This window comes from Macaca thibetana, chromosome 11 (assembly GCF_024542745.1).
Source record: "Macaca thibetana thibetana isolate TM-01 chromosome 11, ASM2454274v1, whole genome shotgun sequence".
In the NCBI taxonomy this organism is placed as follows: domain Eukaryota; kingdom Metazoa; phylum Chordata; class Mammalia; order Primates; family Cercopithecidae; genus Macaca; species Macaca thibetana.
The window spans coordinates 97,744,999-97,767,819 of NC_065588.1; the positions used below are offsets into that span (position 1 = coordinate 97,744,999).

General features: G+C 42.8%; 1 non-coding gene across 1 annotated transcript; it reads left to right on the forward strand.

The window, feature by feature from the left end:
- Positions 1 to 22,705: 22,705 nt before the first annotated feature.
- Positions 22,706 to 22,821, forward strand: LOC126931958 (U5 spliceosomal RNA). The gene has a single exon (XR_007718053.1). It is a non-coding gene; the product is annotated as a U5 spliceosomal RNA (small nuclear RNA).

Sequence of the window (22,821 nt, forward strand, 5' to 3'; positions counted from 1 at the left end):
TGCAAAGGCATAAGAATGATAAAATGGACTTTGAGGGCTACACATTGAGTACAACGTACACTCCTCGGGTGACAGGTGCACCAAAATCTCAGAGATTACCACGAGAGAACTCATCTATGTAACCAAAATCCACCTGTTCCCCAAAAACTATTGAAATAAGAATAGTTAAAAAAATAATAATTTCATTGACCAACAAGAGAAAAGAAGGCTGGGCGCTGTGGCTCAAGCCTGTAATCCCAGCACTTTGGGAGGCCGAGACGGGCGGATCACGAGGTCAGGAGATCGAGACCATCCTGGCTAACACGGTGAAACCCCGTCTCTACTAAAAAAAAATACAAAAATCTAGCCGGGTGAGGTGGCGGGCGCCTGTAGTCCCAGCTACTCGGGAGGCTGAGGCAGGAGAATGGCGGGAACCCGGGAGGCGGAGCTTGCAGTGAGCTGAGATTCGGCCACTGCACTCCAGCCTGGGCGACAGAGCGAGACTCCGTCTCAAAAAAAAAAAAAAAAAGAGAAAAGAATAACATGAAATAAAGTGAATTGGCTGGGCGCAGCGGCTCATGCCTGTAATCCTAACACTTTGGGAGGCCGAGGTGGAGGGATGTCCTGAGATCAGGAGTTCAGGACCAGCCTGGCCAACATAGTGAAACCCCGTCTCTACTAAAAATATAAAAAGTTAGCCAGGCATGATGGTGGGCACCTGTAATCCCAGTGCTTGGGAGACTGAGGTGGGAGAATCACTTGAACCCAGAAGGTGGAGGTCGCAGTGAGGTGAGATCGCACCATTGCAGTCCAGCCTGGGCAACAAGAGTGAAACTCCATCTCAAAATAAATAAATAAATAAATAAATAAATAAATAAATAAAGTGAATTGCTTCACTTAAATGAATGCAGAAAATATATTTACTTTTAATATAAATATGACATTGTCCTCTAAGAATACAGAATGTTAACCAAAGCTCCTTGCCCTTTCAATTAAAAAAAAACATATTTAATTGTTTCTGATTTAAATTCTCCTTGTTCTATCAGAATTGTTGAGAACAGTCTACACACATTGGAATGGACTTCTTTTCTCCTTTCAAAATACTGACAATCTTTAACAATAAGGAAGGAAATACCAAACTGGCAAAATGCGGGATGTGAAAATGGTGCTATGGGCATGAGAAAACTCCTCCTATTAAGTTAGCAAGTTTCGAGTCCTTTACAAAAAGAAGAACTGACTTATTAATACCAGCTTTGCTTAGTCATGTCATTTTTTTAAAAGTTATTTTGCTGTTATGTATTGACTTTTTCGCTGGCATCAATGTGGGAATCAATGTCACATGAATTCGTGTCATGCTAATTTTTTCTTCTTCTTTTTGTCTTTGACAGCTATCTGGGGTATACAGATGTTATGGATCTGGTAGCAAAGACGTTCAGTCATTCGAAAAACTTCACACCCCTTTCTTCTCGTGTTTGAAATACTTAGGCTATGCTTCTTTCTTTAGACTATGCAAGACCATTGTTGCATGATATAGTGCTTGATAATAGATGGGGAACTTATTTGGTCATGAACATGTCAGGCACTCATTGTCATCCCCTGAAAACACTGTGCAGTAAAGTTGTTTTTCCTTGATTTTTCTTTTAATTAAAAAAAAATTTTTTTTTTGAAACAGGTCTTGTTCTGTCACCCAGGCTGGAGTACAGTGGCTCAATCACAGCTCACTGCAGCCTTAACTTCCTGGACTCCAACAATCCTCCTACCTCAGCCTCCCGAGTAGCTGGGACCACAAGCGTGAGCCACACATACCTGGTTAATTTTTGTATTTTTTGTAGAGATGGGTTTTTACCATGTTGCCCAGGCTGGTCTCAAACTCCTGAGTTCTATGACAGTGTCCAGCTTGATCTCTCATTTTGGGTAGTCTCCTTGGCCTGGCAGCCAGGGTCTTCCTAGGGCATCCCTATTTCTGGACCCCAACCTAAGTCTGCATTCTCTGGACAAGTCCCTCAAGCTCCAGGTCTTTCTGAACTCCTTCCTTAGTGTCCAGTGACTTCAATATGAGCAAAACTCTGTCTCAAAAAAAAAAAAAAGAAAAAGAAAAAAAAGAAATTCGCACTCAAGTATTAGGGAAAAAAAAAAAGTGGTATTGTTTGCAAGTAAACACATTCATTGTGATTCAATAATTTTCTGAAGAGTTATGAATACCGCGGGATTTCAGGTAGTTAGAAGGAGAGATGGTTTCCCATTGCCAGCTTTCTTAGCATTCTTTTCAAACGCCACCACAGAGAGGGCCATCGTTGCTAAATGAATGTAAGCTGCCTTTTTCTCATTCAATGAAACTTGCTTACTCATAGCTCACAAAGTTCCTCTGAAGATGATTAGTAAGCAATATTTCAAAGTTTCAGCAAAAACACTGAAGGAGGCTACCCATGACTATTGGATTTACATTAGCAGTGTGAAAAGAAGTCACATTGCCATATCAGCTAGTCAATGTTTCTGCTAAATTTTTTTTTCCATTAAAAAACTGCTTACACACATAAAGAGAAAGAGGACTTCACAAAGAAATGTAGAATATTAGAGCTGGAAGGGAGCTTTGTGATCATCTAAGCCTGTGTACTTACACAGAAAAAAACTGAGGCTATTAAGTTACCAAAGATCATCCAGCTGGTGGCAGATCTCATTTCTCAGCTACAGGCTCTCATAGCACCCTTTAGAGCATGACACCAGTAACACTTCTTTAAAAATTAATACATAATAGTTGTACATATTTTGGGGGTGCATGTGATATTTTTATACGTACATACAATGTGTAATGATCAAATCAGAGTGATTGAGATATCCATCTTCTCAAACATTTATCCTTTCTTTATGTTGGAAACATTCCAATTCTTCTCTTCTAGCTATTTTGAAATATATAATATATTGCTGTTAGCTATAGTCATCCTACCTACTGTACTATCAAACATGAGATCTTGTTCCTTCTAACTGTATTTTTGTACCCATTCACCAATCTGTCTTCCTTGTCCCCTGCCTCACTTCTCTTGCCAGCCTCTGGTAACCACCAATCAACTCTCTACCTCTATGAGATCCACTTTTTAAGCTCCCATCTATGAGTGAGATCATGTGGTATTTGTCATTCTGTGCCTGGCTCATTTCACTTAACATAATAACCTCCAGTTCCATCCATGTTGCTGCATTTTACGGGGTTTTATTCTTATGTATGGCTAAATAATGTTTCATTTTCTATGTACCACATTTTCTTTAACTATTTATCCATTGGTGGACACTTAGGCTGATTCCATATCTTGGCTATTGTAAATGGTGCTGCAATAAACATGGGAGTGCAGATAATTCTTCCATACTATGATTTCCTTTCTTTTGGACATATACTCAGCAGTGGGATTGCTACATGATATGGTAGTCCTATTTTTAGTTTTTTGAGGAACCGCCATACTGTTCTGCATAGTGCTTGTATTAATTTGCAATCCCACCAACAGTGCACAAGAATTTCCCTTTCTCCACATCCTCATCAGCATCCATTATTTTTTGTCTTTTTGGTTATAGCCATTGTAACTGGAATGAGATAATATCTCAGTGTGGTTTTGATTTGCATTTCTCTGAGGATTAGTGATGTTGAGCATTTTTTTATATATACTCGTAAGCCATTTGTCTTCTTTTTGACAAATGTCTATTCACACCTTTTGTTCATTTTAAAATCAGATTATCCTTTTTTTGCTATTTAGTTGTTTGAGTTCCTTATATATTTTGCCTATTAATCTCTTGTTGGATGGCTGGTTTGCAAATACTTTCTCCCCTTCTGTAAACTCTCTCTTCACTTCGTTGATTCCTTTGCTGTGCAGAAGCTTTTTAGCTTGATGTAATCCTATTCGTCTATTTTTGTTTCTGTTGTCTGTGCTTTTGAGGTCTTACCCAAAAAGTCTTTGCCCAGACCAATGTCCTGAAGCATTTCCCAAGGTTTTCTTCTAGTAGTTGCCTAGTTTCAGGTCTTAGATTTAAGTCGTTAATCCATTTTGATTTGATTATTATATATGATGAGAGATAGGGGTCTACCTTCACATTCTTCTGCATAGGATTATCCTATGCAGTTTTCCCATCACCATTTATTGAAGAGGCTGTCCATTCCCCAACATATCTTCTTGGTGCCTCTGCCAAAAATGAGTCCGCTGTAATTTTGCGGTTTTATATCTGAGTTCTCTATTGTTTTCTATTGGTCTGTGTGTCTGTTTTTATGCCAGTGATACGTCCACTTGTCATTATTTGATTCATGCCTATCTCCCCCACTATTCCTTCTTGATTGCAAGAACCCTGTCCTGGCCGGGCGCAGTGGCTCACACTAGTAATCCCAGCACTTTGGGAGGCTGAGGCAGGTGGATCACTTGAGGTTAGGAGTTTGAGACCAGCCTGGCCAACATGGTGAAATCCCATCTCTACTAAAAATATAAAAATTAGTTGGGCATGGTGGCACATGCCTGTAGTCTCAGCTACTCAGGACACTGAGGCAGGAGAATTGCTTGAACTCGGGAGGTGGAGGTTGCAGTGAGCCGAGATCGAGCCATTGCACTCCAGTGTACGCGAGAGAGGGAGATTCTGTCTCGAAAAAACAAAAAACAACAACAACAAAAAACCCTGTCTAGTTTTCCTTGCTGTTGTGACAGTACAGTGTCAGACATGTAGTCAGTGCTCAGTAAATATGTGTTGAATGAGTATCAGGAAACACAGAATAAACTATCAATAAATTATCGATAAACATAAAATCAATAGTATATTTAGACTGGGCGTGGTGGCTCACATCTGTAATCCCAGCACTTTGGGAGGGTGAGGTGGGAGGATCATTTGAGCCCAGGAGTTCAAGATCAGCCTAGGCAACTAGGCAACAACAAGACCCCATCTCTACAAAAATTTTATTTATTTATTTATATTTTTTGAGACAGAGTTTTGCTCTCATTGTCCAGGCTGAAGTGCGTGGCATAATCTTGGCTCACTGCAACCTCCGCCTCCTGGGTTCAAGCGATTCTCCTGCCTCAGCCTCCTGAGTAGCTGGGACTACAGGCGTGTGCCATCACACCCAGGTAATTTTGTATTTTTAGTAGAGACGGAGTTTCACCATGTTGGCCAGGCTGGTCTCGAACTCCTGACCTCAAGTGATCCATCCACCTCAGCCTCCCAAAGTGCTGGGATTACAGGCATGAGCCACTGAGCCTGGCCTTATTTATTTATTTTATTTTTTGAGACGGAGTCTTGCTCTGTCTCCCAGGCTGGCATGCAGTGGCACAGGGTCTCAGCTCACTGCAACCTCTGCCTCCTCAAGTGATTCTCCTGCCTTAACCTTCCGAGTAGCTGGGATTACAGCACCCACCACAATGCCCGGCTAATTTTGTACTTTTAGTAGAGACAGGTTTTCGCGATGTTAGCCAGGCTGGTCTCACACTCCTGACCTCAAGTGATCCGCCCGCCTCGGCCTCCCAAAGTGCTGAAATTACTGGTGCGAGCAATTGTATCTGATCCCCCAATTGTTTTTTTTTGTTTTTTGTTTTTGCTTTTCTAATTAACCAGTTGTGGTGGCATGCGCCTGTAGTCTCAGCTACTTGGGAGGCTGAGGTGAGAGGATCATTTGAGCCCAGGAGGTTGAGGCTGCAGTGAGCTGTGATTGCACCATTGCATTCCAGCCTGGACTATAGAGCAAGACCCCGTCTCAAAAAAAAAAAAAAAAAAAAAAAAAAAAAAAAAAAAAAAAAAAAGAATGAAAAAGAAAAAAGGAAAACAACAACAAAAAGTCATATATTTAGTCTGTGGAATAATTGTCAAACTCTCATTCACACCTTATATGGACATGCTAGTTAAATTAGTCGAGGATATGTTAGATTCTACTACAGTAAAATATAAACCTTGAAATCTGTGGCTGGAGACAAAAAGATTTTCTTTCTTTCTTTCTTTCTTTCTTTCTTTCTTTCTTTCTTTCTTTCTTTCTTTCTTTCTTTCTTTCTTTCTTTCTTTCTTTCGTTCTTTCTAAGAGAAAGTCTTGCTCTGCTGCTCATGCTGAAGTGCAGTGCAATCTCAGCTCACTGCAACCTCCACCTCCCGGGTTCAAGCGATTCTCCTGCCTCAGCCTCCTGAGTAGCTAGGATTATAGGCGTGTGTCACCATGACCGGCTAATGTTTGTATTTTTAGTAGAGATAGGGCTTCACCGTGTTGGCCAGGCTCAACTCCTAACCTCATGGTCCACCCACCTCAGCCTCCCAAAGTGCTGGGATTACAGGCGTGAGCCACTGCACCCAGCCAAGATTTACTTCTTATTCATTGAAATTCTATATGTGCCAGGCAACCTATCTCCATCTTGTAGCTACTTCTTCTGGAGCATGCATCCTCCAAGGTCCTTGTAGCAGGAAAAGTGCCAGATAGAGGCAGCATATGGCACTTCCACCTATAGTCCTTTGGCCAGAATGAATCATATGGCCCTATCTGAATGGCAAAAGAGGCTGACAGTCTTAGGGAGAACGAGCTGTCTCTGCTTGATCTTGTATGCATTAATTATAATAATAGGCCAGGCATGGTGGCTCATGCCTGTAATCCCAGCACTTTGGGAGGCTGAGGCGGGTGGATTATGAGGTCAAGAGATGGAGACCATCCTGGCCAACATGGTGAAACCCCATCTCTACTAACAAACGCAAAACTTAGCTGGGCGTGGTGGCGCATGCCTGTAGTCCCAGTTACTTGGGAGGCTGTGGCAGGAGAATCGCTTGAACCTAGGAGGTAGAGGTTGCAGTGAGCCGAGATCGCGTCACTGCACTCTAGCCTGTTGGCAGAGAAAGACTCTGTCTCAAAAAAAAAAAAAAAATTAATAATAACAATCATGCCCCTAGCAGTCTAGTGGCTAGGATTTTTTTTTTTAATCTTGAATATTTATTGAGCACTTACTTTGTGCCAGGTCAAGTGCTAGGTGCGTGGCCTCCCAAAGTGCTGGGATTACAGGCATGAGCCACTTCACCTGACGTGTACATTGATTTTGTACCCTGAGAATTTACTGAATTCATTTATCAAATATAGAAGTCTTTTGGAGGAGTCTTTAAGATTTTCTAGGTATATGACCGTATCATTGGCAAAAAGATAGTTTGACTTCCTTTTCCAATTTGGATGCCCTTTATTTTGTTTTCTTGCCTGATTACTCTGGCTAAGACTTCCTATTTATTTATTTACTTTAGTTTTCAGAAAACCAGAGGTAAAAAGCTAACTTTCAAATTTCTCTTTTTTTGCAGGCATGCTTCTTTTTTTTTCTTTTTCTTTCTTTCTTTCTTTTTTTTTTTTTTTTTTTTTTTTTTTGAGATGGAGTCTCGCTTTGTTGTCCAGGCTGGAGTGCAAAGGCATGATCTCAGCTCACTGCAACCTCCACCTCCTGGGTTCAAGAGATTCTCCTGCCTCAGCCTCCTGAGCTGGGATTACCAGTGCCCGCCACTATGCCCGGCTGATTTTTGTACTTTTAGTAGAGATGGAGTTTCACCATGTTGGCCAGGCTGGTCTCGAACTCCTGACCTCAGATGATCCGCCCCCACTTGGCCTCCCAAATTGCTGGGATTACAGGTGAGCCATTGTGCCCTGCCACAGGCATGCTTCTGCAGACCAATACAGAAAACACAGAATACGGCCACGTATGGTGGCTCATGCCTGTAATCCTAACACTTTGGAATGCAGAGGCGGGTGGATCACCTGAGGTCAGGAGTTCGAGACCAGCCTGGCCAATGTGGTGAAACCCCGTCTCTACTAAAAATACAAAAATTAGCTGGGCGTGGTGGTGCATGCCTGTAGTGCCAGCTACTCGGGAGGCTAAGACAGGAGAATCACTTGAACCCCGGAGGCAGAGGTTGCAGTGAGCCAAGATTGGACTGCTACCCTCCAGCCTGGGTGACAGAGCAAGATGCTCAAAAAAAAAAAAAAAAAAAAAAAAAAAAGAAGGAAAGAAAAAGAAAAAAAAGCAATACAGAATAAATGATTTAATGTATGTGAAATGCTTAAAACAATGCTAGACACATAGGACATTCTCAGTTAAGGATAGCTGATTTTTGAAAAGTGATAAAATATAAATATTAGTGGAACAGAGTTGAAGTTGACCCTCGCTTAACCTATAGTTATCTCAGAACAGGTAAGGATCCATTGCAAAGTGTTCTAGGGACCTAGAACTTCATTCAATCCTAGAATTATTTACCTGGAAGGGCATGGAATTGGGAGACTGGTAGACCTAGCTTCAAATCAATCTGATTAGTAACCTTTTGAATGCTTTAGTTGTCAAGTTGGACTTTGTTCTGACATTTCTGGGTAGTCTAAGATCCTTAGAACAAACCACAGCTGATTATTTTTATTTTTTCCATTATTTTTTATGTTGTATTTTATTTTGAGACAAGGTCTCATTCTGTCGCCCAGGCTGGAGTGCAGTGACGCCATCTTGGCTCACTGCAACCTCTGCCTCCTGGGTTCAGGCGATTCTCCTGCTTCAGGCTCCAGAGTAGCTGGGATTACAGGTGCACACCACCATGCCTGGCTAATTTTTGTATTTTTAGTAGAGATGGAATTTTGCCATGTTGGTCAGGCTGGTGGCAAACTCCTGGCCTCAAGTGAGCCACATGCCTTGGCCTCCCAAAGTGCTGGAATTACAGGCATAAGCGACCACTCCCAGCCTGTTTTATTTTTTAGAGGCAGTGTCTTGCTGTTGTCCATGCTGAAGTGCGATGACACAATCATAGCTCACTGCAGCCTCAAACTCTTGAGTTCAAGCCATCCTCCTGCCTCAGCCTTCAGAGTTGCTGGGAGTACAGGCGCACCACCACACCCAGTTTCAATAGCAGGCTATTATTATGTGTGCCCAGAAGGAAAGAACAATGGAGAAAAGCGTGAACTTTAGAAGGTCACTGTGCTTGATTCCACCACCTCCTAGATTTTGACCTTGAGAATCTGTGTAACTTGATTTCCTTCATTGCATAATGGGACTGATAATACTGCTTACCTGGAGGTAAAATTGTTGGGCAGATTAAAAAGAGCTAATACATCCAAAGTGCTTAGAACAGGGAACACCCAGAATATTCTAGATAATTGATGAATGCTAGCCCTCTTGTTATGGCTATGCTGAGTATGCCTGTGGTGACCAAGTCTTCCTGGTTAACCTGGGACTTCTTTTTTTTTTTTAGATGGAGTTTCACTCTTGTTTCCCAGACTGGAGTGCAATGGCATGATTTCGGCTCACTGCAACCTCCGCCTCCCGGGTTGAAGCGATTCTCCTGCCTCAGCCTCCCAAGTAGGTGGGATTATAGGCGCCCGCCACCATGCCTGGCTAATTTTTTGTTTTTTTAGTAGAGATGGGGTTTCACTATGTTGGCCAGGCTGATCTGGAACTCCTGACCTCAGATGATCCACCTGCCTCAGCCTCCCAAAGTGCTGGGATTACAGGTGTGAGCCACCGTGCCCGGCCTAAAATTTGAGGGTTTATTATTGTTATTATTATTTATTATTATTATTATTGAGAGAGGGTCTTGCTTTTTTGTCCAGGCTGGAGTGCAGTGGTGCGATCTCGGCTCACTGCAACCTCCGCCTCCTGGGTTCAAGCGATCCTCCTGCCTCAGCCTCCCAAGTAGCTAGGATTGCAGGCATGCGCCACCATGCCCAGCTAATTTTTGTACTTTTTGTAGAGAAGAGCCTTCACCATGTTGACCAGGCTGGTCTCTAACTCCTGATCTCAAGTGATCCGCTCGCCTCGGCCTCCCAAAGTGGTGGGATTACAGGCGTGAGCCACTGTACCCCACCAATTTCTCTATTACTATTATTTTATTTATTTATTGAGACAGAGTCTTGTGCTGTTGCCCAGGCTGGAGTGCAATGGCACAATCTTGGCTCACTGCAAACTCTGCCTCCTGGGTTCAAATGAATCTCGTGCCTCAGTCTCCCAAGTGGCTGGGATTACAGGTGTGCACCACCACACCCAGCTAATGTTTTTGTATTTTTAGTAGAGACAGGATTTTGCCATGTTGCCCAGGCTGGTTTCGAACTCCTGAACTCAAGTGATCTGCCTGCCTCATCCTCCCAAAGTGCTGGGATTACAGGCGTGAGCTGCCCTGTCCAACAAGACCAAAGCACTTTTTTTTTTTTTTTTTTTTTGGAGACAGAGTTTCGCTCTTTGTTGCCCAGGCTGGAGTGCAATGGCGCGATCTTGGCTCACTGCAACCTCCACCTCCCGGGTTCAAGATTCTCCTGCCTCAGCCTCCCGAGTAGCTGGGACTACAGGCATGCGCCACCTTGCCCGGCTAATTTTGTATTTTTGGTAGAGATGGGGTTTCTCCATATTGGTCAGGCTGGTCTCGAACTCCTGACCTCAGGTGATCCGCCTGCCTCGGCTTCCCAAAGTGCTGGGATTACAGGCGTGAGTCACCGTACCTGGCCAGCACTTTTAATATTAAACAAATAAATGGAAGCTATGTACTCATTTAAGAAAGATAAATAAAAACAAGTAAGAAAATTATTTATCTGATTTTGGGGGAATCAGTGATGAAGGCAGTCACAGTGGCCATTGGTTAAATCAAGGAATACATGTTTGCAAAGCAAAAATTGTTGAAAGCTCCTCCCCTCACCCAAAGCAAACACTGATTAAAATGGTGGCTCTCTGAGCACTCTTGTGTCACATCACTTATTGTCATGCATTTGTATAATTATCCTATACTTTACAAACTTTTATTTGACAATAATTTGTATAAATTTCTTCATTCCTTTTCCAATCTGCTTATACCAGTTCCAGGCTGAAGGTGTCCAGAGTCTCTCCAACAGCTAAAGGACCAGGTGGGAAACAGCCCTGAAAGGACACCATCCCATCTCAGGGTGGGTCCACACCTACAACCACACCTACACTCACTCAGACTGGAACCATGTAGACATCCCAATAAACCTAACATACCCATCTTTGGGATGTGAGAGGAAAGTGGAGTACCAAAACAAATCCATACAGACTATGGAGAGAAGGTGCCAACCCCACACAGGAAGTGCCAACCCCACACAGGAAGTGCCAACCCCATACAGGAAGTGGCCCAGGCCAGGAATCCATTTGTTTTCTCATCAAAGTTAGAGCCAAAGGACAAAAGAAGATGGTCTGAAAGGGTGTGTTATTTGAGGGCTTGATGTATGTTCTTTCAGTTTGTGGCTTGGGTTTTAATTTTCTTCACAGCGTCCTTTGAAGAGACAAAGTTAAATTTTAATGAAGTTCAGTTTTTTGAGCCTTTTTTTTTTTTTTTGAGACAGAGTCTCATCTATCACCCAGGCTGAAGTGCAGTAGTGGGACGGCTCATTGCAACCTCCACCTCCTGAGTTCAAGCAATTCTCCTTCCTTAGCCTCCCAAGTAGCTGGGATTATGATATTGGTATATAGAAATACCCTTATATTCTGCAACCTTTTTGTGAATTTCTTAGGATTGTAATCATAACCAATCATATCATATTCAAATAAAGACAGTTTTACTTCTTCATTTCCAATCTGAATACTCATTCCTTTTTCTTGCCTTATTACATTGGTTAGGACCACCAATACAATGTTAAATAGAGGGATACACAGAGCCTCACTCTGTCACCCAGGCTGAAGTGCATTGGTATGATCATGGCTCACTGTAGCCTCAAACTCCTGGGCTCAGGCAGTCCTCCCACCTCAGCCTCCCAAGTAGCTAGGTTTACAAATGCAGGCCACCACACCCAGTTTAACTTCCTTTTAAAAAGAACTAAACTTTTCTGGAACCTGGACCATGGATATGGGGCAAAAGGTAATCCTGCTTAAAATGTAACTTTTAGGCTGGGTGTGGTAGCTCACGCCTGTAATCCCAGCACCTTGGGAGGCTGAGGCAGACGGATCACGAGGTCAGGAGATCGAGACCATCCTGGCTAACATGGTGAAACCCCGTCTCTACAAAAAATACAAAAATTAGCTGGGCGTGGTGGTGGGTGCCTGTAGTCCCAGCTATTCAGGACGATGAGGCAGGAGTATAGCGTGAACCCGGGAGGCGGAGCTTGCAGTGAGCCGAGATCGCGCCACTGCACTCGAGCCTGGGCAACAGAGGGAGACTCCATCTATTAAAAAAAAAAAAAAGGCCGGGCGCGGTGGCTCAAGCCTGTAATCCAGCACTTTGGGAGGCCAAGGCGGGTGGATCATGAGGTCAGGAGATCGAGACTATCCTGGCTAACATGGTGAAACCCCGTCTCTACTAAAAATACAAAAAACTAGCCGGGCGTGGGGGCGGGCGCCTGTAGTCTCAGCTACTTGGGAGGCTGAGGCGGGAGAATGGCGTGAACCCGGGAGGCGGAGCTTGCAGTGAGCCGAGATCACGCCACTGCACTCCAGCCTGGGAGACACAGCGAGACTCCGTCTCAAAAAAAAAAAAAAAAAAGTAAGTTTTAGCATGTTCAGCCAGTGTTTAAATGCATGCTGAAGGTTTTGTTTTTCATTTTGTCAACACCTAGGAGGGTTTCTTTATTCTATTGAGGCTATGTATTGATGGAATATTCCTGTGTTTTCAAAGCACATTTTATTCCTGTGAAAAATTTCTTCCAAACGAGGAACATATATATTAAATTTGTGTTACAAGAGAAAATTTTAGCTTTTAATTTTTAAAAGGTTTTATATTTTTATTTAGTTAGTTGTTTATTTATTTATATTTTGAGATGGGGTCTTGCACTGTCACCCAGGCTGGAGTGCAGTGGTGCTATCTCAGCTCACTGCAACCTCTGCCTCCCAGATTCAAGTGATTCTCCTGCCTCAGCCTCCCAATTAGCTGGGACAACAGGCGTGAGCCACCATAGCCAGTTAATTTTTTGTATTTTTAGTAGAGACGGGGTCTCTCCATGTTGGCAAGGCTGGTCTCAAACTCCTAACCTCAAGTGATCTGCCCACCTTGGCCTCCCAAAGCGCTGGGATTACAGGCATGAGCCACCGCACCAGCTTTATATTTTTTAAAACTAGATGATTAAAAAATTCAGAGTACCAAAAGGTATATAGTGAAAAATAAGTCTCCTACCTCTGGTACCCAATCTCTAGTCTTGCCTAGAGACACCCATTTTTAGTAACTTATTATGAATCTTTGCAGGCTATTCCATGTATACCATGTATAGATAAGCACATACAATATTTAATGTATCTTTTTTTTTCTTAGAGAGACAAGGTCCCACCATGTTGCCCAAGCTGGTCTTGAATTCTTGGGCTCAAGTGCTCGAGTGATCCTCCCGCACTGGCCTCCCAAAGTGCTGGGACTACAGGTATGAGCCACCCCACCTGGCCCAATATATCCTTTAAAATATAAATTAAATTAGGCTACACATGGCATGGCTCCTCACGTTTTTTATTTCATAATATAATATACCTTAGGATTCCATATTGATATAAATAAATGATTCATTCTAATGGCTACACAGCATTCCTTTCAGGTGGATTACCATGGTTTGCTTCATAATTCTTTATTGATGGACATGATTTCTTTCCTATCTTTTGCTGAAATGAATACTTTTTTATTTTTTACTTTTTTTTTGAGACAGAGACTCTCTCTGTTGCCCAGGCTGAAGTGCAGCAGTGCGATCTCATCTCACTGCAATCTGTACCTCCCAGGTTCGAGCGACTCTCCTGCCTCAGCCTCCCGAGTAGCTTGATTATAGGCATGCACCACCACACCCAGCTAATTTTTGTATTTTTAGTAGAAAAGGGGTTTCACCGTATTGGCCAGGCTGGTCTCGAACTCCTGACCTCAGGTGATCCACCCACCTCCGCCTCCCAAAGTGCTGGGATTATAGGCATGATCCATCATGCCCATCCAATGAATATTTTTAAATTTTACTATTATCATTATTATTATTATTATTATTTTGAGACAATCTCACTCTATCACCCAGGCTAGAGTGCAGTGGCGAGATCTTGGCTCACTGCAACCTCCACCTCCTGGGTTTAAGCAATCCTCTTGCCTGGGCCTCCCCGATAGCTGGGGTTACAGGCATGTGCCACCACACCTGGCTGATTTTTGTATTTTCAGTAGAGATGGAATTTCACTATATTGGTCAGGTTGGTCTCAAACTCCTGACCTCAGGTTGTCTGCCTGCCTCGGCCTCCCAAAGTGTTGGAATTACAGGCGTGAGCCATTGCACCTGGTCTGAAATGAGTACTTTTATATACATATCCCTGTATATATTATTTGTGAGTGTATCTGCAAAAAAAAAACAGAAAGAAAAAAGAAAATCCTAGAAGTACTGCAGGTAGAAGGGATACAACATGCTGTTTGTAATCTTCTGAGACTTGATTTTTTATTCAACATTGTGTTACTGAGATTCCATTTCATTGCTGCATACTATTCGGTTATGTAAATATACTTTACCCTTATTCTGTCAATGGGCATTTGAATTATCGTCTCCTTTTTGCTATAATGAACAACACTGGTTTGCACACATTTATCTATGTCCCTTGGTATACATTAGCCAGAGTTTCTCTTGAATGTATGCACACAAATGGTATACATATTTGTGAATGTCCAAATTTGACAGATAATACTAAACTATGTTCCAAAATGATTGTGCCAATTTACACTTCTGCCACCGATGTCTGAGTTTCAGTTGGTTATCTTCTCCTAGTTGCTTGTCTTTCCATTTTCTTTAATTTTTTTTTTTTTTTGAAACATAGTTTCACTCTTGTTTCCAAGGCTGAAGTGCAATGGCATGATCTCGGCTCACTGCAACCTCCGCCTCCTGGGTTCAAGTGATTCTTCTGCCTCAGCCTCTTGAATAGCTGAGATTACAAGTGCCTGCCACCACGCCCAGCTCATTTTTTGTATTTTTAGTAGAGACGGGGTTTCACCATGTTGGTTAGGGTGGTCTTGAACTCCTGACCTCAGGTGATCCACCCTCCTCGGCTTCCCAAAGTGCTGGGATTATAGGCATGAGCCACCTTGCCCAACCTCATTTTCTTTAAATTTTTTAAAAAATTGTTGTTTTTAAAATTTAAATTGGCAATACTTCATTCCATAAAACGGAATACGTGGTGGCTCTTTTCATTTTATTTAAGACACTTTTTAATTATTATGAGTCATGTTTGCCCCTCTAGATTGATTTCTACCTCCCCTCTGTCCCAGAAGGCCTACCTATATGAAGCTCATCAATGGGCTTTAAATTTCCTACTTTCTACTGGAGTTTGGCCAAAAAGAGGAACCCCAGCGGGAAGTTGGAGGGAACAGAATGAGGTCAGGGTTTTTTTCTTCCTAGCCCTTTCCCTGCGAGGTTGCATGAGGTACTGCATTTCCTGGCCAAAGGATCCCTGTCTTAGAGGATTCTCCTTCTCTTCCAAGTTCTGTTTACCTCTCCATCCCTCCTGTTGGTGGTGGGAGCTCCTTTACTGCTAACCCTGGCTTCTTGCATTGTTTTCTTGATAGTTCCCCAACACTCTGTTCCTCTTGTTATAATTAATCCCTTTGTAAATAAACTCTAGTTGAATCATCTCCACCTGAGTTTGTCATCTGTTTCCAGTTGAAACTTGGCCTGGGCCAGGCACGGTGGCTCAGGACTGTAATCCCAGCACTTTAGGAGGCCGAGGTGGGTGGATTACCTGAGGTCAGAAGTTCGAGACCAGCCTGGCCAAAATGGTGAAATCCTGTCTCTACTAAAAATAAAAAAATTAGCTGGGTGTGGTGGCGGGTGCCTGTAATCCCAGCTACTTGGGAGGCTGAGGCAGGAAAATTGCTTGAACTGGTGAGGCAGAGGTTGCAGTGAGCCGAGATTGTGCCATTGCACTCCAGCCTGGGCGACAGAGCAAGAGTCTGTTCTCAAAAAAAAAAAAAAAAAAAAAAAAAGAAGAAGAAGAAGAAACTCTGCCTGATACAGAAGTTCTTCACAGTAAGATTAAGGAGAAATGTTTGAATTTTCATTTGATTAGTATTTGTTTTGTATTTTCTTCTCTAAAGAAGTTCTTTTCAGCCAGGCTCAGTGCCCTGTAATCCCAGTTACTCAGGAGGCTGCGGTAGAAGAATTGCTTGAACCTGGGAGGCAGAGGTTGCAGTGAGCTGAGACTGTACCATGGTGCTCTAGCCTGGGCGACAGAGTGAGACTCTGTCTCAAAATTAATTAATTAATTAATTAATTAGCCAGGCATGATGTGCATGCCTGTAATCCCAACTACTTGGGAGGCTGAGGCAGGAGAATCACTTGAACCTGAGAGGCGGAGGTTGCAGTGAGCCGAGATTGCACCACTGCACTCCAGCCTAGGTGATTTTGTCTCCAAAAAAAAAAAAAAAAAAAAAACACAAAAAGTGCTTTTCTACTTTGAAATGATAAGGATAAGGATATTTACCATCTTTTCTCTTAAAAGTTTAAAAGTTTTGCTTTTGCATTTATGTTCTTAATCCATTAAAATTTGATTCTTATATTTAGTGTGAGGCAAGAAAGTAATTTGGTTTTTTTCCGTGTCAATAACCATTTTTCTTTGGCTCCAGATTTTGGATATTATTTTTTTTTCCTAAGTGACTGACTTTGCCATTTCCTCCATATTTCAAAATATCAGTCAGTATTAGTCAAAGAAAGTTGCTGGAGTTATAGCAATCAGGGACAAAATGGCTTAGTGTGCAGATGGGTGAACCAAAAAAATAAAGAAAAAAGAACAGACAAAATGGTAAAAACAGTTTTTACTTTTTTTTTTTTTTCTCTCTTTTTCGAGATGGAGTCTCACTTTGTTGCCCAGACTGGAGTGCAGTGGCATGATCTCAGCCCACTGCAAGCTCCGCCTCCCGGGTTCAAGCGATTCTCCTGCCTCAGCCTCCTGTGCAGCTGAGACTACAGGCGTCGGCCACCATACCTGGCTAATTTTTGTATTTTTAGTAGAGACGGGGTTTCTCCATGTTGGTCAGGCTGATCTCGAACTCCTGGCCTCGGATGATCCTCCCGCCTCAGCCTCCCAAAGTGTTGGGATTACCGGCATGAGCCACCACAACCCGGCTGATACACACCATAATTTATTAATGCATTCATCCATAAAAAACACTTTATTTGTTTCCATATTTTGGTTATTGTGAATAATGCAGCAATGAAAATGGGAGTGCAGATACCTCTGCAACATACTGGTTTTCTTTCCTTTGGGTATGTAACCCGACGTGGAATTGCTGGATCATGCGGTAATTCTGTTTTTAATTTTTTGAGGAACCTCTGTACCGTTTTCCATAGTGTCTGCACCAATTTACATTCCCACCAATAGTGTACAGTGATCCCTTTTCTCCAACTCTATTTAATGCATCAGAAGAGATGGAGACAAATAGGCATCCAGCTGCAAATTTGGTGAACTCTCAAACCTACATTCCTTAAATATCAACTTGATGTTTAAAGCATTTAGGAGTGCATCCAACTACAAGAAGGGTGAAAAAAAGATCCTTTCTTTTTTTTTTTTTTTGAAAGGAGTCTCACTCTGTCACCAGGCTGGAGTGCAGTGGCGTGATCTCAGCTCACTGCAACCTCTGGCACTTTGGGAGGCCAATACCAGAGGATCACATGAGCTCAGGAGTTCAAAACTAGCCTGGACAAAATGGCAAAACCCCATTTTATCAAAATCACTTGAATCACAGTTTCAAGCGATTATCCTGCCTCAGCCTCCCAAGTAGCTGGGACTACAGGCACACGCCACCACACCCAGCTAATTTTTTTGTATTTTTAGTAGAGATGGAGTTTTACCATGTTGGCCAGGATGGTCTTGATCTCTTGACCTCGTGATCTGCCTGCCTCGGCCTCCCAAAGTGCTGGGATTACAGGCGTGAGCCACTGCGCCCGGCCTCTTTCTTTCTTTTTTTTTTTTTTTTTTTTCTTGAGACAGAGTTTCGCTCTTTTTGCCCAGGCTGGAGCGCAATGGTGCGATCTTGGCTCACTGCAATCTCTGCCTCTCTGGTTCAAGCGATTCTCCTGCCTCAGCCTCTCAAGTAGCTGGGGTTACAGGCATACGCCACCACGCCCAGCTAATTTTTGTATTTTTTGTGGATACAGGGTTTCATCATGTTGGCCAGGCTGGTCTCAAACTCCTGACCTCAGGTGGTCTGCCCATCTTGGCCTCCCAGAGTGCTGGGATTACAGGTGTGAGCCACTGCACCTGGCCAAAAGATCACTTTCATCAGTGCCCCCAAGCAACCAATATAGTCCTCCAATGAACTGGGACCCTCCCTCCAGAAAGGCACTCAAACCCTCAGCTCTCATGTTCTCAGAACACATGAGCTGCTAGCTCTCTCTCTCTCTCTCTTTTTTTTTTTTTTTTTAAACAGAGTCTCATTCCATCACCCAGGCTGGAGTGCAGTAGCATGATCTCGGCCCAATGCAAACTTCACCTCCCCGATTCAAGTGATTCTCCTGCCTCAGCCTCCTGACCTCAAGTGATCTGCCCATCTCAGCCTCCCAAAGTGCTGGGATTACAGGCATGAGCCACCGAGCCCAGCCCTCTCTCTCTTTTTTTTTTTTTTTTTTTTTGAGACAGGATCTTGCTCTGTCACCCAGGCTCTGTCACAGCAGCCTTGACCACTTGGGCTCAAGCAATCCTCCCACCTCAGCCTCCCAGGTAGCTGGGACCACAGGCATGTGACACCATGCCCAGCTAATTTTTGTATTTGTTGTAGAGATGGGGTTTTACCATGTTGCCCAGGCTAGTTTTGAACTCCTGAGCTCCTGTGATCCTCCAGTGTTGGCCTCCCAAAGTGCTGGGATTACAGGCGTGAGGAGCTGCTATTTCACTTGCTGCTCTCTTGCCTGAGTCACCTTCCCACAGATGTTCACACGCTTAACTTCCTCACCTCCTTCAAGTCTTGGCTCAAATGCTACCATCTTAATATGGCATGGCTTGATCACTCTGTATAAAGGGGGACCCTCTCCCATTCTAGATTCTCCTTACTCCGCTTGGCTTTTTATTCTTTCACAAATTATTCATCTTCTACTATGGATTCTAATTCATGCATCAGACCCATGCTTATTGCAGAAATGATACAAAGACAGGAATCTCTGTCTGCTTTGTTCATTGATGTATCCCAGCATCTAGAGCAGCAGCTATTGGTGCTCAGTAGATGTGCATGAGACGAATAAAGGAAGACATCCCAGGGACTATCATGGAGACAAGAGCAGATCCCTCAACTCCTCCATGGTTTATCAAACATTTTTTTCCAACCCATATAATCCAGTCCTCAGAAGGAATTCTGCTAAATAGACTTCGCCAATATCCTTACATTTGTGGTAATATTTTAGAGCTCATGGTAAAGTGTTGTTCTGGATCTTGTCTATCTGGTCCACTTTTCATCTGTCTCTGCATCTCACAAGGGGGCTGGTCTCCTTGAACATTTCTGAAATATTCTAAAAATCACGGCCTATCACACCCTGCATCCATCTTCACAATAGTGATGACATTTGTTCAGAAATGGATTGCTTCCTCCTCCTCACTTGGGAGGCTGAGGTGGGAAAATCACTTAAGCTCAGGAGTTCGAGACCAGCCTTGGCAACATAGTGAGAGCCTGTCTCAATCAAGTGTTTCTTCTTTCATATTTACCCACATTGGCACACCAAGAAACATGAATTGAGACAGTCCATATGTTAAGTATAGTGTTATCTGATGGCAAAATTATTCCCATTTGAGTATAGGAATTTATTTTTTTTAATTTTCTATTTTATTTTATATTATTTTATTTTATTTTTGAGACAGAGTCTCACTCTGTTGCCCAGGCTGGAGTGCAGGTATGTGACCTTGGCTCTCTGCAATCTCTGCCTCCTAGGTTCAAGGGATTCTAGTGCCCCAGCCTCCCGAGTAGCTGGGATTACAGGTGCATGCCACCATGCCCGGCTAATTTTTGTAATTTTAGTAGAGACAGGGTTTTGCCATGTTGGCCAGGCTGGTCTCAAGCTCCTGGCCTCAGGTGATCCACCTGCCTTAGCCTCCCAAAGTATTAGGATTACAGGCATGAGCCACTGTGCCCAGCTAAGCATAGGACTTTAAATAAGAAAAAACTCTTGCAATTGAAGGGAGCAGAATAAGTTTCCAAAATGTTTTGTTGTTGGTCTCGCTCTGTCATCCAGGCTGGGATGTAGTCGCATGATCATAGCTCACTGCAGACTGGACCTTCTGGGCTCAAGTGATCCTCCCACCTCAGCCTCCCAAGTAGCTGAGACCACAAACACATGCCACTATGCCCAGGCTATGTTGCCCAGGCTGGTCTCAAACTCCTGGGCTCAAGCTATTCTCCTGCTTTGGCCTCCCAAAGTGCTGGGATTAGAGGCTTGAGCCACCATGCCCAGCCTATTTTCCAAACTTTCATAATTTATTTCTGTCACAAATTTAAACTATTATACTTAGGCAAGAATTTTCACATACTGAAAACTAATTTTACAATACTGAATGATGAATGTTTTCACTCTTAAAAGCAAAATCGTGTCACTGTACTCCAGGCTGAGTGACAGAGCAAGACCTTGTCTTAGGAAAAAAGAAAAAGAAAAAAAAAAAAGAAGAAGAAGCAGGAAAATTGTTTCCTTAGAATTTTTTTTGAAACTTCACTTGCTTTGTTAGTTGACCTTCTCTTATCCCTTGTTCCTTTTGTCTGTCATTGTTTATTATTATTTTAGTTGTTATTTTTTGTCTGTCATTATTATTTTAGTAATGTTTATGATTAGTTATGTTTTTTGAAACATACAAACCGTATATGTAATACTTCAGTGAAATAAACACCCAGGAGCCCATCTCCTGGCCCAAAAACAATTTTTTTTTTTTTGAGACAGAGTCTTGCTTTGTCGCTGATGCTAGAGTGAGGTGGCATGATTTTGGCTCACTGCAACCTCCACCTCCTGGTTCAAGTGATTCTCCTGCCTCAGCCTCCCAAGTAGCTGGGACTACAGGCATGCACCACCATGCTCGGCTAATTTTTATATTTTTAATGCAGACAGGCTTCGCCACGTTGGCCACGCTGGTCTCGAACTCCTGACCTCGGGTGATCTACCCACCTTAGTCTCCAAAGTGCTGGGATTACATGTGTGAGCCACCACGCCGAGCTAAAAAAAAATTGTTTTGATAAATTATGTGCCACACCTAGACCATCTATTTCCTTGTCTTTCCATTCCTAAAAGTATCCATTGTCCTAAGTTTTGTGCTTATTATTCCCTTGCTTTACTCACACACACACACACACACATATACACACACGCGATTGGTGATAGATAGATAGATAGAGACAGATAATATATTGTGTAGTTTTGTTTATTTTTGAACTCTATAGAAATCTTATCATATTTTAAGTGGTTTTCTAGGTTTTCCTTTTTTCCCTGAATATTATGTGTTCAAGATTCTTCCATGTAATTGCACTTGGCTATAGTTTATTCATTTTCACATTTCTATATTCTATTATGTGAACATACCACAATTCACACATTCTCTTGTCACTATGTATGTGAGTATATATTTATCAGACCTACATATGTTTGAGTTTATCTGTCTATACTTATATATCTATAGATAGATATAGATATATAGTTTGTAGTTCTTTCCCCTTATAAACAGGGCTGCTGAACCATCTTCTTTCCACATATGTCCTGATGCTTGTATACAAGAGTTTCTCTTATATATATGCCTGAAAAGGATTTGTGAGCTAAACTTTGCTAAAGACTATTTTCTTAAATGGTTGTCCCCATTTAGACTCCTATCAGCAGTGAATTCTCACTGATGACAACTGGAACCAGAAACGTATAGCCAGTTATAAGCACGTAGCTAAAACTTGGGATCCCATTAATGTGCCAGTTTCCTAAACTTCTTTGAGTTTAGAGGACTCCCCCACCCTTCTTCTCTAGTCCCAGTTAACCAGCTGGCTTCTGTAAGAACAGGATGCTTCTTCTCTGTAAAAAGGACATTATTACCCCGCTAATTAATTTTGTTAAAACAGGGAGAGTTGCCACTCACAAACTGCTAGAAAAAAAAATTCTTAACCAAAAGGACATAAATTTAAAGCAGAATCAATTGCAAGTCTGTCTTCTTAGTAAACTAGAAAGTGAAAATAGGCATTACAAACCCACTAAGAGATGAAGGGAGGAGTCGTTTTCCTCTTCCCTTTCCCAGGCTGGTAAATGGCTTAGGTTTAGAAACTTCTGAGGCCAAAAGGGAAGAAGCAGAGGGATATGTGTTCTTCAGGCTTAAGATAAAGATGTATAAAGAATTTGGTAGACCAGCCTGGGCAACATGGCGAAACCCTGTCTCTACAAAAAATACACAAATTAGCCAGGCGTGGTGGTGCGCACCTGTAGTCCCAGGTACTAGTGGGGCTGAGACAGGAGGATCACTTGAGCCGGGGAGGTCGAGGCTGCAGCGAGCCGCGATTGCACCACTGCACTCCAGCCTGACACAGTGAGACCCTATCTCAAGAAAAATAAAAAAGAGGCCGGGCGCAGGGGCTCATGCCTGTAATCCCAGCACTTTGGGAGGCTGAGGCGGGTGGATCACGAGTTCAAGAGATCCAGACCATCCTGGCCAGCGTGGTGAAACTCCGTCTCTACTGAATACTAAAATTAGCTGGGCGTGGTGGAGGGCACCTGTAGTCTCAGCTACTCGGGAGGCTGAGGCAGGAGAGTTGCTTGAACCCGGGAGGTGAAGCTTGCAGTGAGCCGAGATTGCGCCACTGCACTCCAGTCTGGTGACAGAGCGAGACCCCATCTCTCGACCCCCCACAAAAAAAGTCTAGTATACTCTGGTTTCTCTTCAGATTATATCAAATTTTCACCTTTTCCTAAAGATTTATGTGGAGAGGAACAATTGTGAGTCTTAACCCAATTTTTTGAGGCCTTGAATCTTCAAGGCG